Source organism: Tachyglossus aculeatus, chromosome 9 (genome assembly GCF_015852505.1).
Source record: "Tachyglossus aculeatus isolate mTacAcu1 chromosome 9, mTacAcu1.pri, whole genome shotgun sequence".
NCBI lineage: Eukaryota > Metazoa > Chordata > Mammalia > Monotremata > Tachyglossidae > Tachyglossus > Tachyglossus aculeatus.
The window spans coordinates 4,556,208-4,565,303 of record NC_052074.1 but is presented as its reverse complement, the minus strand read 5'-3'; the positions used below and the strand labels follow the sequence as shown (position 1 = coordinate 4,565,303).

Below are 9,096 nucleotides of genomic sequence, written 5' to 3'. Positions count from 1 at the left end.
TTGTACATATCTATTCTATTTATTTTATTTTGTTAATATGTTTGGTTTTGTTGTCTGTCTCCCCCTTTTAGACTGTGAGCCCACTGCTGGGTAGGGACTGTCTCTATATGTTGACAATTTGTACTTCCCAAGCACTTAGTACAGTGCTCTGCACATAGTAAGTGCTCAATAAATATGATTGATGTTGATGATAGAGTTTACTTTGAGCAGAACATTGAACTAAATGCTTGGAGAGTACGATAAGTAGCATGGCCTGATGGATAGAGCAGAGGACCTGTGTTCTAATCCCAGCTCTGCCACTTTTCTGTGGTTTGGCCCTGGGCAAGTCACTTCACTTAATAATAATGATGGCATTTATTAAGCGCTTACTATGTGCAAAGCACTGTTCTAAGCACTGGTGGGGGCTACAAGGTGATCAGGTTGTCCCACTTGGGGCTCACAGTCTTCATCCCCATTTTACAGATGAGGTAACCGAGGCACAGAGAAGTCAAGTGGCTTGCCCAAGGTCACACAGCTGACAAGTGGCGGAGCCGGGATTCGAACCCATGACCTCTGACTCCCAAGCCTGCACTTTTTCCACTGAGCCACGCTGCTTCCCTGCTTCACTTGTCTAAACCTCAGTTCCACCATCTGTAAAATGGGAATTAAGACTGCAAGCTCCATTGTGGGGCATGGATTGGGTCCAATCTGATTAACTTGTTCGTACCCCTGTGATTAGTACAATGTGCAGCACGTGCTTAACAAATACTATTTAATAATAATAATAATAACAATAATAATAATAATAATAATAATAATAATAATGATACTACAACAGAACAGGCCGACATATTCCCTGTCCATAATGACAGGGAAGCAGCGTGGCTCAGTGGAAAGAGCACGGGCTTTGGAGTCAGAAGTCAAGGGTTCAAATCCCGGCTCTGCCAATTGTCAGCTGTGTGACTTTGGGCAAGTCACTTAGTTCTTTGTGCCTCAGTTCCCTCATCTGTAAAATGGGGATTAAGACTGTGAGCACCCCCGTGGGACAACCTGATCACCTTGTAGCCTTCCAAGCACTTAGAATAGTGCTTTGCACATAGTAAGCGCTTAACAAATACCATTATTATTATTATTATTATTATAATGAGCATATGGTCTAGGGACAGTTTGTCTCCAAGATCAATCCATCCATCAATCAATGGGATTTATTGAGTTCTTACTGTGTGCAGAGCACTGGACTAAGGGAAAACAGTGAGTATAGTGCTCAGAGGATGGGGAGGATGGTGGGGAAGGTGCTCTGAGGAGGGGGAGGATGGGGAAGAACGTGCTCTGAGGACAGTGCTCGGAGGATGCTCCTCTGACGATGGGAAGGTCGGTGCTCTGAGAATGGCGAGGATGGTGCTCTGCGGACGGGGAGGATGGTGCTCGGAGGATGGGGAGGAAGGTGTGGACAGTGCTCTGGGCATGGGGAGGATGGTGCTCTGAGGAGGGGGAGGATGGTGCTCTGAGGAGAGGGAAGACGGTGATCTGAGGAGGAGGAAGATGGTGCTTTGAGGAGGGGGAGGACGGTGGTCAGAGGATGGTGCTCTGAGGAGGGGGAGGAGGATGGTGCTCTGAGGAGGAGGAGGACAGTGTGCTGAGGATGGAGGACAGTGTAGACAGTGCTCTGAGGGGGGAGGATGGTGCTCTGAGGAGGGGAGGATAGTGCTCTGAGGAGGGGGACTATGGTGCTCTGAGGAGGAGGATGGTGCTCTGTGAGGGGGAGGACAGTGGTCAGAGAATGGTGCTCTGAGGAGGAGGGGGACAGTGTGGACAGTGCTCTGAGTGGGGAGGGCGGTGCTCTGAGGAGGGGGAGGACAGTGCTCTGAGGGGGGAACTATGGTGCTCTGAGGAGGGGAGGAAGGTGCTCTGAGGGGGAAGATGGTGCTCTGAGGGAGGAGGATGGTGCTCTGTGAGGGGGAGGATAGTGGTCAGAGGATGGTGCTCTGAGGAGGATGGGGACAGTGTGAACAGTGCTCTGAGGGGGGAAAATGGTGCTCTGAGGAGGGGGAGGACAGTGTTCTGAGGAGGAGGAAGAGGAGGACGGTGCTCTGAGGAGGGGGACAGTGTGGACAGTGCTCTGAGCGGGGAGGATGGTGCTCTGAGGAGGGGGAGGACGGTGCTCTGAGGAGGGGCTCTGAGAAGAGGAAAGATGGTGCTCTGAGGAGGGGGAGGACGGTGGTCAGAGGAGGGGGGATTATGGTGCTCTAAGGAAGGGGAAAATAATGCTCTGAGGAGGAGGAAGAGGAGGATGGTGCTCTGAGGAGGGAGAAGACGGTGCTCTGAGAAGAGAGGGACAGTGTGGACAGTACTCTGGGGAGGAGGAGGGGGAGGAGCACGGTGCTCCGAGGAGAGGGAAGACGATGCTCTGAGGAGGAGAAGGAGGAGAAGAGGAGGAGGAGGAGGAAGGTGCTCTGAGGAGAGGGAAGACAATGCTCTGAGGAGGGGGAAGACAATGCTCTGAGGAGGGGGAGGGCGGTGCTCTGCGGAGAGGGAGGAGGATGGTGCTCTGCGGAGAGGGAGGAGGATGGTGCTCTGAGGAGAGGGGAGACGATGCTCTGAGGAGAGGGGAGACAATGCTCTGAGGGGGGAGGATGGTGCTCTGAGGAGAGAGAAGACAATGCTCTGAGGGGGGGAGGATGGTGCTCTGAGGAGAGGGAAGACAATGCTCTGAGGTGGGGGAAGACAATGCTCTGAGGAGGAGGATGATGACGATGATGACGGCATTTGTTAAGCGCTTACTATGTGCAAAGCACTGTTCTAAGCGCTGGGGGAGGTTACAAGGTGATCAGGTTGTCCCACGGGGGGCTCACAGTCTTAATCCCTATTTCACAGGAGGAGGAGGAGGACGGTGTTCTGAGGAGGGGGAAGACAATGCTCTGAGGAGGGGGAAGAGGACGGTGCTCTGAGGAGAGGGAAGACAATGCTCTGAGGAGGGGGAGGATGGTGCTCTGAGGAGGGGGAGGAGGACGGTGCTCTGAGGGGGGGATGATGCTCTGAGGAGAGGGGAGACGATGCTCTGAGGAGGGGGAGGAGGACGGTGCTCTGAGGAGGGGGGAGACGATGCTCTGAGGAGGGAGAGGACGGTGCTCTGAGGAGAGGGAAGACAATGCTCTAAGGAGGCAGAGGATGATGCTCTGAAGAGAGGGAAGACAATGCTCTGAGGAGGGAGGAGGGGAGGAGGACGGAGCTCTGAGGAGGGGGAGGACGGTGAGGAGCATGTGGCTCGGGGAGGAGTGCGAGCGGCCTCCGGGGGTCGCCCCGGCTCCCCCCCTCGGCCCTGTAGGCCCCGCCCCGGAAGTGACGCACATGGGCGGGCGGGCAGGCGGGCGGAAGCTGGGGCCCCGCGGCTGCAGCGTCAGCGGGGGAGTCGGCGCGGGCCGGGCCGGGCCGGAGGGAGGGAGCGGGGGGCGCTCCGGCCGCCAACGATCTCGGGGCCGCGCGCCTGCGCAGAGCGGCGGGCCGGACCCTGAGGGGACAGAGGGAGGCCGTCCGTCCGTCCTGCCGTCCTGCCGTCCGCCCGCCCGCGCGGCCATGGCGGGCCCCCCCCAGAAGGAGATCGTGTACAACGGGCTGCTGCCGTACGCGGCGCGGCTGGAGGCGGAGGCCCGCGGCCTCCTGGCCCGCATCAAGGCCAACCTGGGCCGCGCCGTCCAGCTGCACGAGCTGTGGCCCGGGGGCCTCTTCTGGACCCGGAAGCTGGCCACGTAAGTCCCCCGGGGCCCACGCGGGACGCGGGACGCGCTCAGCGATCAATCGATCGATCAATCAATCAATCAGTCGTATTCATTGAGCGCTGACTGTGTGCACAGCACTGGACTAGGCGCCTGGGAGGGCCAAGCCGGCAACGTCTAGAGACCGTCCCTACCCAACGGTGGGCTCACACTCTAGGAGGGGGAGACCAAACGTACTGACAAAATAAAATAAATAGAGTAGATAGGTACAACTAAAATAAATAAATAGAGTAATCAATGTGTACAAACATATATACATATATGCAGGTGCTGTGGGGAAGGGAAGGAGGACCACAGCTCTCTAGATATGTACAAACATATACACGTATATACAGGTGCTGTGGGGAAGGGAAGGAGGACCACAGCTCCCCAACACCCCCCCCCCCCCCATCAATCAATCAATCGTATTTATCGAGCGCTGACTGTGTGCAGAGCACTGGACTAAGCGCTTGGGAAGTCCAAGTTGGCAACATCTAGAGACGGTCCCTACCCAACAGTGGGCTCGCAGTCTAAAAGGGGGAGACGGAGAACACAACAAAACATATTAACAACATAAAATAAGTATGTACAAATAAGATAAATCAATAAATGAAGTAATACGTCCGTACAAACATATATGCATATATACAGGTGCTGTGGGGAGGGGAAGGAGGTAAGGCGGGGGGATGGGGAGGGGGAGGAGGGGGAGAGGAAGGAGGGGGCTCAGTCTGGGAAGCCAAACCCGGAAGGGGTCGAGGCCTCTGAGCCGGCCCCTCTCCATTCTTGAGTTCTTACTGTGTGCGGAACATTGTGCTGGGCGCTTGGGACAGCACAATAGGGTCGGTCAGTGCCGGCTAAATGGGGTGGGGAGAAGCCCCACACCCGGCTCCTGTCCATTCTTGAGCACTTACCGTGTGCGGAGCATTGTGCTGCCCGCTTGGGACCGCACAATAGGGTCTGTCAGTACCGGGTAAGTGGGTTGGGGAGAGGCCGGGAGCCAACCCCGGGAAGGGTCGAGGCCCCACACTGGGCCTTTCTCTGTCCCTGAGCTCTTACTGTGTGCGGAACATTGTGCTGGGCGCTTGGGACAGCGAGATAGGGTCGGTCAGCACCGGCTAAATGCGGTGGGGAGAATCCCCGTACCCAGCCCCTGTCCATTCTTGAGCACTGACTGTGTGCGGAGCACTGTGCTGCACGCTTGGGACAGCGTGATGGGGTCGGTCAGCACCGGCTAAATGGGGTGGGGAGAGGCCGAGAGCCAAATTCTAGACTGTGAGCCCGCTGTTGTGTAGGGATCGTCTCTATATGTTGCCAACTTGTCCTTCCCGTGCTCTTAGTACAGTGCTCTGCACACAGTAAGCGCTCAATAAATACGATTGAATGAATGAATGAACCCTGACCCGGCCCCTCTCCATTCTTGAGCTCTTACTGTGTGCGGAGCACTGTGCCGCACGCTTGGGATAATAACACCGTAGGGTCGGTCAGTACCGGCTAAATGGGGTGGGAAGAGGCCCCACACCCGGCCCTTGTCTGTTCTTGAGCTCTTGCTGTGTGCGGAGCACTGTGCTGCACGCTTGGGACAGCGCGATAGGGTCGGTTAGCACCGGCTAAATGGGGTGGGGAGAGGACCCACACCCGGCCTCTGTCCGTCCCTGAGCTCTACTGTGTGCGGAACATTGCGCTGGACGCTTGGGACAGCGCGATAGAGTCGGTCAGTACCGGCTGAATAATAATGATGGCGCTTGTGAAGCACTTATTATGTGCCAAGCATTGTTCTAGGCGCTGGGATAGAGACCAGGTAATCAGGTTGTCTCACGTGGGGCTCACAGTCTTAATCCCCATTTTACAGATGAGGGAACTGAGGCTCAGAGAAGTGAAGTGACTGGCCCATCGTCACAGCAGGAATGTGGCGGAGCTAGGATTAGAACCCATGACCTCTGGCTCCCAAGCCCGGGCTTTTGAGGTGCGGAGAGGCCCCGCACCAGGCCTCTGTCCGTCGCTGAGCTCTTACTGTGTGCGGAGCATCATCATCATCAATCGTATTTATTGAGCGCTTACTGTGTGCAGAGCACTGTACTAAGCGCTTGGGAAGTACAAATTGGCAACATATAGAGACAGTCCCTACCCACAGTGGGCTCACAGTCTAAAAGCACTGTGCTGGGTGCTTGGGACAGCACGTTAGAGTCGTACAGCACCAGCTAAGTGGGGTGGGGATGGGGAGAGGTCGGGAGCCAACCCGGGGAAGGGTCCAGGCCCCAAACCCAGCCACTGTCCGTTGTTGAGCCCTTACTATGTGCAGAGCACTGTGCTGGCCACTTGGGAAAGTACAATAGAGTCGTTCAGTACTCTGCACACAGTAAGCACTCAATAAATATGATTGATTGATTCAGCACCCTCCTCTATAAGCTAGTCCCCGGCAGGGATGGGGTTTATTCAATCAATCAATCAATCAATCAATCATATTTATTGAGCCCTTACAGAGCACTGTACTAAGCGCTTGGAAGTACAAATTGGCAACATATAGAGACAGTCCCTACCCAACATTGGGCTCACAGTCTAAAAGGGGGAGACAGAGAAAAGAAAAAACCAAACATACTAACAAAATAAAATAAATAGAATAGATATGTACAAGTAAAATAAATAAATAAATAAATAGAGTAATAAATATGTACAAACATATATACATATGTACAGGTGCTGTGGGGAAGGGAAGGAGGTAAGATGGGGGGACGGAGAGGGGGACGAGGGGGAGAGGAAGGAAGGGGCTCAGTCTGGGAAGGCCTCCTGGAGGAGGTGAGCTCTCAGCAGGGCCTTGAAGGGAGGAAGAGAGCTAGCTTGGCAGATGGGCAGAGGGAGGGCGTGGACTCGCCCAAGCGCTTAGTCCAGTGCTCTGTACCCAGGAAGCACTCGCTAAGTGCTGTTGACTGATGATGTACTCTCCCGAGCGCTTAGCCCAGCGCTGTGCACACCCTTGATTGATCCCGGCTGCCCAGGAGCTTCTGCCCCAGCAGGGAGGAAAGCACTAAAATAAAAGTGCAGGGAGGGAGAGCCTCAGGGAGCCCCTACTCTTCTCCCTGAATCTTCCTTCCGAGCCGTTGGGTCTCCCCCAGTCTGCTTAGGAAAAGCAGCGTGGCTCAGTGGAAGATTGCGGGCTTGGGAGTCAGAGGTCATGGGTTCAAATTCCGGCTCCGCCAATTGTCAGCTGTGTGACTTTAGGCAAGTCACTTCACTTCTCTGGGCCTCAGTTCCCTCATCTGTAAAATGGGGATTAAAACTGTGAGCCCCCCGTGGGACAACCTGATCACCATGTGTCCTCCCCAGCACTTTAGAACAGTGCTTTGCACATAGTAAGCTTAGCAAATGCCATCATTATTATTATTATTATTATCTCTTTCAGGGCCACGCAGAGCTTCTGCTCTGTCACGCATGTGTATATACGTATATATGTATATGTATATATGTACGTGTATATATGTATATGTATATATGTTTGTACATATTTATTACTCTATTTATTTATTTATTTTACTTGTACATATCTATTCTATTTATTTTATTTTGTTAGTATGTTTGGTTTTGTTCTCTGTCTCCCCCTTTTAGACTGTGAGCCCACTGTTGGGTAGGGACTATCTCTATATGTTGCCAACTTGTACTTCCCAATTGCTTAGTACAGTGCTCTGCACACAGTAAGCACTCAATAAATGCGATTGATGATGATGATGATGGGTTCGAATGCCGGCTCCACCGCAAGTCTGCCGTGTGACCTTGGGCAAGTCACTGAACTTCTCTGAGCCTCAGTTACCTCATCTGTAAAAATGGGGATTAAGACTGTGAGCCCCCCGTGGGACAACTTGATCACACTGTATCCCCCCCCAGCGCTTAGAACAGTGCTTTGCACATAGTAAGCGCTTAACATGCCATCATTATTATTATTATTAGGGCCCGGGAGCTGCCGCTTTAAAATGAGAGTTGTGGGGTCGTAGAAAATTTGGTCCCCACTTCCAGGGAGGCCTACGATGTAAGGGGGGTGGAGTGGGATTAGAGCCGGACTCAATTTTTGGGGAAGGGGGCTGATTTCCCTCTGCCGGACCCCGGTGGGTTGGAGGATGGTGGCAGTGCCGAGTGGCTTGGTGGGTCCTTTTTTTTGCCCTACCCTCCCACCCCCACCCAGGACCGCCGGGATGGGCAGAACAACAAGCCTTCCGAACCAAAATTTCAGCCGCTCCTCTCCTTGGTGGGGGCGGAGGTAATGGCTTAGGTCAAGGGACCCTCCCTCCATCCTCTCCCTCTCTCCCGGCCCTTCTTTGGGAGCCCTCCTAGGGAACGGATCCACGGGGGCTTTCACGTCTGGTCCTCTGGCCGAGTAACGGGACGGGGTCGTTACACCCGGCGAGCCGCTCAGACGTTTCAAAAAGGACCGACCAACCTTTTCAGTAAAGCAGCTGCCCCGAGAGCTTTCAGGAACCCGAAATACAGCCGCCGGTCACTAGTCCGGAAATGATTACCAGCGTGTCAGCTTTTCACGCCGGGTAGCCTTTTAAAAGCCAGCGGGAGCGAGGAAAAGGACTCAGAAGGGGAAGACGGTGTTTTTGTTGGGAGGGCAACTTTTCTGGGCCGGAGTTAACTTTTTTTCCATCCTCCCCTACCCAGAAAGTGCATGCCCGTCTTACTCATTTACCTTACTCTTCCCAGAGTTTGTTTAGGCCCCCTACTAGGGTATGGGTGAGGGAATTCACCGGTGAATCAGTCCCTTGGATGGTGTTTACCAAAAGTCTCCTGGAGGAACCACTGCATGACTCAGGATTTTGCCCTGTAACTCTCACCTCTAAATCGGGCGTTCCAATCTAGTTCTGCGGGCTGGTCTTTACCGGCATTTGGAAGGCTCCGTGAGGTGGACTTTGATCTTCTCAGTTCTTATTTGGGGAACAGGAACCGCTTCATTTAAAGGCAGACTTAAAAAAAAACCAAACCCTCCTCCCCAGATACCCTTACAAAAGCCATAGGAAATGGAAGGTAAAACTTGCCCTCTCTTTGCTAGAATGTATGGGGAAGTTTGCCCCGTCGTGGCCCAGAGCCTGACTGGTTATGATTTATTTCAAAGGCGGCGATTACTACAAAAAACACTTTTGGTTTTAGTTTTTAAGTCCGTTTTTCAAGTTATACCCACTGCGATCCAAAACAAAGAACACCCCTGACCATTACACTCGTCAATCAGAAAACCGGTGGTTTTAGCAGGGCTGTCCGTCTTGCTGAATGCTTTTTTAGAAGGACAACAGCTTTTTAAATTGATGAACAACCTTCTGGTGTTTGGTTTAATGTCTGTGGCGAGGCAGTTTGTTGCACCTGGACACTTATAATTCTCCGA

The 9,096-nt window shown here is 53.5% G+C and overlaps 1 protein-coding gene across 1 annotated transcript in view; it reads left to right on the top strand.

Annotated features, from left to right (window-relative positions):
• The first annotated feature begins 3,557 nt into the window (after positions 1-3,557).
• The window catches only part of PSME4 (proteasome activator subunit 4), a 129,059-nt gene continuing 123,520 nt past the window's right edge, over positions 3,558-9,096 (top strand). The window contains exon 1 of the mRNA XM_038750814.1: positions 3,558-3,725. The gene's annotated coding sequence lies outside the window, so the exon portion shown is untranslated. The remainder of the gene's footprint in view (positions 3,726-9,096) is intronic.